The following is a 9,113-nucleotide window of genomic DNA, read 5'->3' on the forward strand; positions in this document are numbered from 1 at the left end:
AGGCTTTCTCAAGTGGGCCACAAGATTACCAAAGTGAATATTTTATGATGAAATTCAGTCAGGACTGAGTTCTATCATCCAGAAGCACACTCAGAAAATTTTGTTGTAAAGTTCGAAATAGTTTTTTTTTTATTAACTATCGAAGTTTTTTGCAGCGCTTGAATAATTATCACATTTCTCGTAAAGTAAGTATCCGATTACAACGATTTTTCAACTGCAGACTGATAAAGGATGATATTTTCCAAAACCGTTATTTTTGTTCCGAAACTTGATGTTTTGTTGTTGTAAATAATTTTTGAAGTGAAAACTTCCCTAGAATCGTTGGGAGTGATTTGAGGAAAAGTGAAACGAAAAAGCGACCCTCTTGGCTACGAAGCGTTATATTATATGTTGATATAAACGTAGCGACGAACTAAATAAAAATAACTTTTATTTTTTCTTGTGATTCGAACCAAGGATTTTGGATCGGAAGCTCACATTGCTAGTCGCTCGGCTACCGCGCCATGCTGTCGTCGCTGGCCTGAAAGTTATTTAGTTACGAAGCGTTATATTATATGTTGATATAAATATTATATGTTGATATAAATAATTTTTGTGAGCGTGTAATTCTCAAAAGGTTTATTAGAAAATCTATTGACTAGGTAGTGTGGTATCTGTTCTTATCAGCTTAACATCTGATAGATCCTCCATCGGAGGACAACAAATCTTAAACGGATTTTTGGAAATGGGCGGAGTGTTTTAGAGACTTGCTCTCCACCTCTGCCACGGGTTGGCCCGGTATTGCAGTACCGCCGGGATTTCGGCCTTGAATAAATACAAGAGAAATATACTAATACATTTAGCTTTGGTGGGAAGAGGCATAAATTTTTATATGAATACAAGTAGACGAAAATGGAACTTTTTTTTTTTTTTTGAAATTTGCATTGTAGGACATTTCTGATTATTTATTGAAAACAGTTTTTTGGTTTAGATACTGAAAGTCAGTTTAAGTGAATCGGTTTAGATATTTCGTACATTAATTTTTGTGAGCGTGTAATTCTCAAAAGGTTTATTAGAAAATCTATTGACTAGGTAGTGTGGTATCTGTTTTTATCAGCTTAACATCTGATAGATCCTCCATCGGAGGACAACAAATGTTAAACTAATTTTTGGAAATGGGCGGAGTGTTTTAGGGGCTTGCTCTCCACCTCTGCCACGGGTTGGCCCGGTATTGCAGTACCGCCGGGATTTCGGCCTTGAATAAATACAAGAAGAAATATACTAATACATTTAGCTTTGGTGGGAAGAGGCATAAATTTTTATATGAATACAAGTAGACGAAAATGGAACTTTTTTTTTTTTTGAAATTTGCATTGTAGGACATTTCTGATTATTTATTGAAAACAGTTTTTTGGTTTAGATACTGAAAGTCAGTTTAAGTGAATCGGTATAAATATTTCGTACATTAATTTTTGTGAGCGTGTAATTCTCAAAAGGTTTATTAGAAAATCTATTGACTAGGTAGTGTGGTATCTGTTTTTATCAGCTTAACATCTGATAGATCCTCCATCGGAGGACAACAAATGTTAAACTGATTTTTGGAAATGGGCGGAGTGTTTTAGGGGCTTGCTCGTCACCTCTGCCACGGGTTGGCGCGGTATTGCAGTACCGCCGGGATTTCGGCCTTGAATAAATACAGGAAGAAATATATTAATACATTTAGCTTTGGTGGGAAGAGACATAAATTTTTATATGAATACAAGTAGACGAAAATGGAATTTTTTTTTTAAATTTGCATTGCAGGACATTTCTGATTATTTATTGAAAACAGTTTTTTTTTATTAAAATTGATTATATATTAGAAGAAAATTGAATTTTTTCCAAGGTGAATTCATACACTAAGCTAAGTAAAACGTTTCGTAATTCAATTTTATGTTGACATCCAAATGTACACGGCGGAAGAAAAAAATAACAAATCAGCTGTGTTATTGCTACCACCTCCAAAAGATTCGCCTTGATTTTTCATATAAAAATTATAAATATCATCACTTGTGACAACTGTACCCAGTCGGTCGACAGTGTGTGAATCATCTTTAAATTCTGCAAGAATACCCTAACCTGCGCAGCGCACAGTAAAATCGACACAAAGCTGAGCGCAGAGCACAATCGTACAAACACACTAACGTACATACATACATATATACGCTCGAATACATTTTCTTACTGTGCTCAGCCAAGGCTGGTAGTCATGCACTGTGGCGATATGAACGCACAAATGCACATACACAGGCACGAACATGAAATCAAACAGCTCGCCGTGTTTAAGTGAATCGGTATAAATATTTCGTACATTAATTTTTGTGAGCGTGTAATTCTCAAAAGGTTTATTAGAAAATGTAATGACAAGGTAGTTTGTTGGTTGTGTATGGTTATCGCTTCTCGGCCTTATGGCTAAGATCAAAGTGATCAAATGGGCGGAGTGTTTTAGGAGCTTGCTCCACCTCTGCCACGGGTTGACCCGGTATTGCAGTACCGCCGGGATTTCGGCCTTGAATAAATACAAGAAGAAATATACAAATACATTTAGCTTTGGTGGGAAGAGACATAAATTTTTATATGAATACAAGTAGACGAAAATGGAAGAAATTTGTAAGTCTGTTTCTTCGGTCCGTTTGGGTATTTTTTTTGACAACATCGAAACCAAAGCATTTGTATCATATTTTATCTATCATAAGCCACTCGTACATTTGTTGAAATTGAAAACATTGAGGATGAATAATGATAAAATGAAGAAAATAAAATATGAACTTTATAGCAATATTATAATGAACCTATAATTATCCCGCTCCTAATGCTGCTTTCGTCTTATTCTCTCTCAGTTTGTTTTACGGAAGGTTTCACTTCTATCGAGTCTAACCGTTAGACTGGTATTTTTTTCAAAAAACAAAAACGGTGGCGTTATGCGCAATTTTATCAGCTTTAAGTTAAAAAAAAGAGGTTTTCTGTAAAGTCGGTTTACTGACGATAGTTTAACGTGATAACGTCATAAGAAAATACTGATTGAATGGTTGCATTTTTCAAAAGAAAATTTTAATTTTATTTGTTTGATAGATATTTTGTATGGATATAGAGAATGAGTTAGCATTAACATAACATAATATACTTTAACATAACATAACATAACATAACATAACATAACATAACATAACATAACATAACATAACATAACATAACATAACATAACATAACATAACATAACATAACATAACATAACATAACATAACATAACATAACATAACATAACATAACATAACACAACATAACACAACATAACATAACATAACATAACATAACATAACATAACATAACATAACATAACATAACATAACATAACATAACATAACATAACATAACATAACATAACATAACATAACATAACATAACATAACATAACATAACATAACATAACATAACATAACATAACATAACATAACATAACATAACATAACATAACATAACATAACATAACATAACATAACATAACATAACATAACATAACATAACATAACATAACATAACATAACATAACATAACATAACATAACATAACATAACATAACATAACATAACATAACATAACATAACATAACATAACATATCATAACATAACATAACATGCTGTTCAAGGTAACGACGCATGAGCAAGATAACGACGCATTTTTTGGTGCGTGCAGCCGGCTACATAGAATTATAAGACGTTATCTCGTCAAAAAATAATAATAACATTAAAACAACAGGTATTATTAACAAACTTGGGTTTATTTTGAATTCTTCAAGTAAATCAAATTAATAATAATCAATAAGAAGGCATATGCAAATACAAATACGTGAATTTATGTGCATATGCGCATATACATACACATATACGCTCACTTAAGTAGGAGAGAGCAAGATGTCGAACGTTGCCGTTCGTTTGCTTTGTTTGCTTTGTCGTTCGTTCCGCGCTTTCGCTTGCAGTTCATTCAAGGTAACGGCAATGAGCAAGGTAACGACACATGAGCAAGGTAACACTAATGAACAAGGTAACGACACATTTTTTCGTGCGTGCAGCCTGTTAAATCGAATTATAAGACGTTATCACGTCAAAAAAAAGTTAAAAAAGAAGAAAAATTGTGACCTCTATCCTCATTTGTCCACGGGCACTTTTTTTGCCCCACTGTGCGGCGGCTCGCGGGCGGCTTGCGAAAAACCGTGTTTCGGACACATCCCAACGTTATATGCTTCCGTAAGATCAGTTTTGCCGACATTTTCATTAGTTGTGTATAATCTCCTTCCGACTGCTGTGGTGATGTGTTTCGGTGATAATAAAAACTGTAATATTATGTAAATCGCGTACGTTAATGTGTACAAAACTAAGTATAGACTAATGTAATGCCACATGCAAATCGTTGTTGTAACCCTTTCGGAAAACAAAACCATAGTCGTGTTTACACAAATCTAGTCCGAATAAGTGACCAAAATGCGAAATTTAGTGTCGTGTTCAAAATTCTGTGCAATCAGAATACTGGAACACAACGCAGGCAACAATACATACTTACGTTGTGCATTACAAAGAAAACGGCGTAGAACAGGAAAAGAATTTTGTGATAATTTCTGAAGCATTGGAACATGACAGTTCCGCAGTCAATTTGTTCAATTCTAAATAGATTCAATATTTGATTAAACAGTTTGGTAAACGAAATGTGAATCCGACGGGGCGGCCTCACAGTACAAAAACAAGTACAATTTCACAAAAAGGATTTTGGCATCGATGCCGAGTGTCAATTTTTTGCCTCTGCACATGGGAAAGGTGCCTGCGATGGTATTGGTGGTGCTATAAAGAGAGATGCGTACCATGCAAGCTTCCTAGATAAAATCCCGGTGAAAATTACGGGATCGAAACAGTGGTATGATTGGGCAAAAGTCAATTCTAAGAAAATTAATTTTGATTAATGTAATAAACAAGAACATGAAAATCACTCTAGTAAGTTGAAAAAGCGCTATTCCAAAGCGCAAACTTTGAAAATTACGAGGCAGTTCCATTCTTTTATTCCAAAAGATAAAAATTCCATCGAGTGCAAAATATTTTCAGCCCACGATCAATCTAAAATTATACCCATTATGTAAAACAAACTACATGAAAAGTGTAAAAAGCGTGAATGATTTTCATTTTTTCTCGAGATAACACATGAATATGCGATATCTGTATAACTTTCTATATCTGTTTCACTTTTTGTGTCCGTTCTTGAATTGTTGTTGTTTTTCAGCGAGAAATTTTAAGGGCATTTGCTGACTGAACTTACAATGTATAGATCTGATGTGTAAACATAAACGTTAGTAATAAAGAAGTATATATGAAACCTTGCATGACAGCTTATACAAGTTTTTAATTCGAAAGTCGAATTTTGTTTTTTAAAAAGGGTCGGAGCTAATGCACCGCTTTATTGGATTCCAGATTAAGACTAAAAGTTTATTTTCACAATTCTATTAATTATAATAAGTTTTACAATCTTAATGCAAGTATTGCATTTTTATTCTTTGGATAAATTTACAATCTTAATGCAAGTATTGCATTTTTTATTCTTTGGAAAAATTTACAATCTTAATGCAAGTATTGCATTTTTTATTCTTTGGAAAGAATTGCTCAATTAGTGCCTGCAGGTCATTGTTCTGTTATTTGCGTTTCCGGCACGCTTTAGAAATAAATTGCTTACCTAATGTCTACGACTTGTTTGTGTTATTAAATTAACAATTAAGTAAAAGTAGCAAAAGCAAAGGAAAAAGAGAAAATAAATGTAGCGCGTGTTAACTCCTCCGCATTTAAAAACGAACGTCCTCGTGCGTCTGAGTAGGATAATCTTGAGGATGTGGTTCGGGTTGTTGGAAATGTTTAACTGTTACCTCTTGTAATGGGGCCCTTTTAAAACATTCGGAGACGTGTTTGGCCCCTCGCTTTGGGCCTTTCGTTGAAGTTAGTTTTAGTACCCCGATTGCCATTAGAGTTAAAGTTATACCAGATATCCCAAAATTAACTATTGATGTTGTTAACCCTTTATTTTTTAAAGTCTCGATGTAGTTTATGTTTTTTAAGTGAAGTTCTTTCATCATTTCCAGGCTTAGCAATTCTTCTTCGGCCGTAAGTGTTGCATTTGGTTGTAGAACTGCAGGAAGAGGTTTCCCGCTAGAGATTTCTTTAGACAGAAATGTTTGGTTGTTTATTATAATGGTGGAGTTATGGTACTGGATTGCGAATGATCCAGTTAAGTTAATCTTCTCTTTGTCGATGTGAACGGTGTCGTTAAATCGATTTAAAAGTATTATTCCTGGGAGGACTTCTAGGACAGTGGGAATGTGTTGGTTGTTAATCGTGTAGATGAGGAATGCATGTGGAGTTACTGATGTCTACAATATTTTTCTTTGTACAAATTTTAATTTGATGATGTTCTTTACATTTACTTTTCTTTCCAAATATTTTATTTTGACATCTTATAATTTTTTCAAATAGTATTTTATATAATCTATTACCTTTCTTTATTGCTTTTATTAATAGGGATTCGCATAAATTGTTGTCAGTTATTGGGATTTCAATTACATAAGTACACAATCTTAGAATTACTAGAGGCTATCTTAACGTTACTGAATTCAAATGCCTCTTCTATATTAGTGAAGGGAATATTACTTTTCTCAATAGTTTCTTTTATTAGTTTCATTTCAACGTTAGAAAATATAATATATATGAATTTACAATGCCAACTTTGGCCCAATGTATTGCATAATTGATATTTATGATTTCATCTTTTATTAATTGTAGCTTAAATTTAATGTTCACGGCCATATCATGCTGAACATCTTCTCTTCCTTATCTTTTAATTTATTTTAAAATTTTAAACATTTTATTTGACACTTCCGTTATATTATTTATTCTTCCGCTCATTGCTCTATTTATTATTAATTGGTTATTGTTATTTTCAAGTAAGTTCTTTATATGATTTTCTAACATAACGAGATCTTCGTGATCCGGGCTCCCTGTGAGCCATTTCCAGGCGGTACCAATTGCGTTTATGGATCTCTTGTTTACCTTTGGCTTTAGTCTACTTAGGAAACTTTGTATTTCGGACATTTCATGGTGCAAGAAGGGGAGTAAGGAATTGTCGGAAGTTACTTTGTGTCTTATCGTGGAGTTGAGTTCGTTCAAAGTCCTTTGGTATTCGTCTGTGTCTATTGTATGTATAATTTTGTAGGTCCCATTTTGGATTTTGGTCCATCCTGTATTAAAGGTTGCTAGTTGTGAATTTGTGTAATCGAGGATACGGAACTCGCCTGTGGCGAGTGGTATTATTAATCTGAAAGCAATAGATGAGTTAAGTTCTAATATTACTCTTGTGTACGGTTCGGTATTTTTCTGTTATAACTACACTAGATTTGTCTTCCTTTACTATTTCCTTTTTGTATCTGTTAGTAAGTTTTGAGCCTAGTCTTTTATTTATTCGCACGTAAATAATGTCACCTGGCAAATATGTCCTTCTAAGTCCTTTGCTTGTTTTTTCCTAAGTGCTTCGATATTTTCCTGCCGGGCCTTCTCGTACTGGTCAGGATTTGTAGAGACCCTGCGTCCAAAAAATATTTCTATCGGTTTCTTCCCTGTTGTCGAGTGGACTGTGCAATTGTACTCGTATACCGATCTGTCCAAAATTTCTAGGAATGTTCTATGGATTCGTTCCGCCTTTAAGCAGCACGCAATTTCTGAGAGGGTTGAGTGGAATCGTTCCACCTGCCCGTTTACTGTGCTTGCGTAAGGAGGTGTCTTGTAGATTTCTATTCCAAGTTGATTCTCCAACATAAAACATAAGGAGGCTGAGTTTAATGCTTTTTCGTTGTCTACTACTATCATTTTTGGTACGCCGAATGCAAAAACTATCTGCCTCAGAGGTTCCCTAATATCTTCCGAAGCTCTGCTTTTTATTACTCTAGCTTGAGCATATTTGGAAAATTTGTCTACTGCAGTAAGAACTAGATTTTTCTCTGTGTTATAAATGTCAATATGCACTATTTCACCGGGATATTTCGGAATGGGAGTTTCAAGCAGCTGTGGCTTATTTGGATGCCGGTCATATTCATTCTCCTTGCAAATTTTGCATTGTCTGACTAGAATTCCTATTTTAGCACTCATTTTTGGAAAGTAAAATTTTTGTAATAGTTGGATTTTATTTTCCTGTGCATTCCTATGGGCGCGTCTGTGTTCTTCTAAAATTTCTATTTCCTGTCTGGCTTCGTCTGTAAGGTCCTCGACTTTGGTTTGGGTAAAACGTATTCTGAATTTAGAAAAATGAAGGGGGTATAATCGTTGGATTCTTCCCATGATTGGCTCTGAGGTAAAAAGTCCGTTTATTACTGAGAGATTTAAATAACGTTTAAGAATTGAAATTAGATTTTGTTCATCGTAATCTTGTTGATTAAAAATGTGTCTATGGTATGTGGGGAAGGGTATTTTGAATTGGTAACTATTTTTGTCGCCATTTAGGAGCCAAATTTGGTTCTTGAAAGCATTTATAGGTCCTTCTGCTGCTGGGATAAGATTGTGCGCCGAACTTTCGTCACTATGTTGCGTTCCTGTCAATGAATTGATGTGTGATACTTGTGGCGGTCTTGAGAGTGCATCGGCCACAATATTGGTTTTTCCTGGTTTATAGATTAGCTCGTAGTCATACTCTTCTAATCTAGCCTTCCACCTTTTCATCTTACTGTTGTGGTTTCTGTTGCTTAGGGCGAAAGTGAGTGGCTGATGGTCCGTAACGATTTTAACCTTCGCGGAACCATAAAGGTAGTTTCTCAAGGAATTCAGCGCCCATACTATCGCTAGCATTTCTCTTTCGTTCGCTGCGTAATGCTCTTCGGCTTTAGAAAGAGTTCTCGAAATGAAAGTTATTGGCTTGTCGTTTTGCGATAGTACGGCTCCAATTGCGTAATTGGAGGCATCTGTTGTTAACACAAATTCTTTAGAGTAGTCGGGGTATGCAAGCATTATATCTTTACCAATGAGTGATCGTTTAAGTTTCTCGAAGGAATCTAAGGCGTCTTTGTTCAAGGTTACCATGA

The 9,113-nt window shown here is 34.6% G+C and overlaps 3 non-coding genes and 1 pseudogene across 3 annotated transcripts; all 4 read left to right on the forward strand.

The window, feature by feature from the left end:
• The first annotated feature begins 617 nt into the window (after positions 1-617).
• On the forward strand, positions 618-813 carry LOC129250874 (U2 spliceosomal RNA). Its single transcript, XR_008582826.1, has one exon. It is a non-coding gene; the product is annotated as a U2 spliceosomal RNA (small nuclear RNA).
• Positions 814-1,047: 234 nt separating this feature from the next.
• LOC129251114 (U2 spliceosomal RNA) lies at positions 1,048-1,243 on the forward strand. Its single transcript, XR_008582922.1, has one exon. It is a non-coding gene; the product is annotated as a U2 spliceosomal RNA (small nuclear RNA).
• Positions 1,244-1,476: 233 nt separating this feature from the next.
• LOC129250894 (U2 spliceosomal RNA) lies at positions 1,477-1,672 on the forward strand. The gene has a single exon (XR_008582835.1). It is a non-coding gene; the product is annotated as a U2 spliceosomal RNA (small nuclear RNA).
• Positions 1,673-2,410: 738 nt separating this feature from the next.
• LOC129251016 (U2 spliceosomal RNA) lies at positions 2,411-2,536 on the forward strand (annotated as a pseudogene).
• The last annotated feature ends 6,577 nt before the right edge of the window (positions 2,537-9,113 follow it).

This window comes from Anastrepha obliqua, chromosome 6 (genome assembly GCF_027943255.1).
Source record: "Anastrepha obliqua isolate idAnaObli1 chromosome 6, idAnaObli1_1.0, whole genome shotgun sequence".
In the NCBI taxonomy this organism is placed as follows: domain Eukaryota; kingdom Metazoa; phylum Arthropoda; class Insecta; order Diptera; family Tephritidae; genus Anastrepha; species Anastrepha obliqua.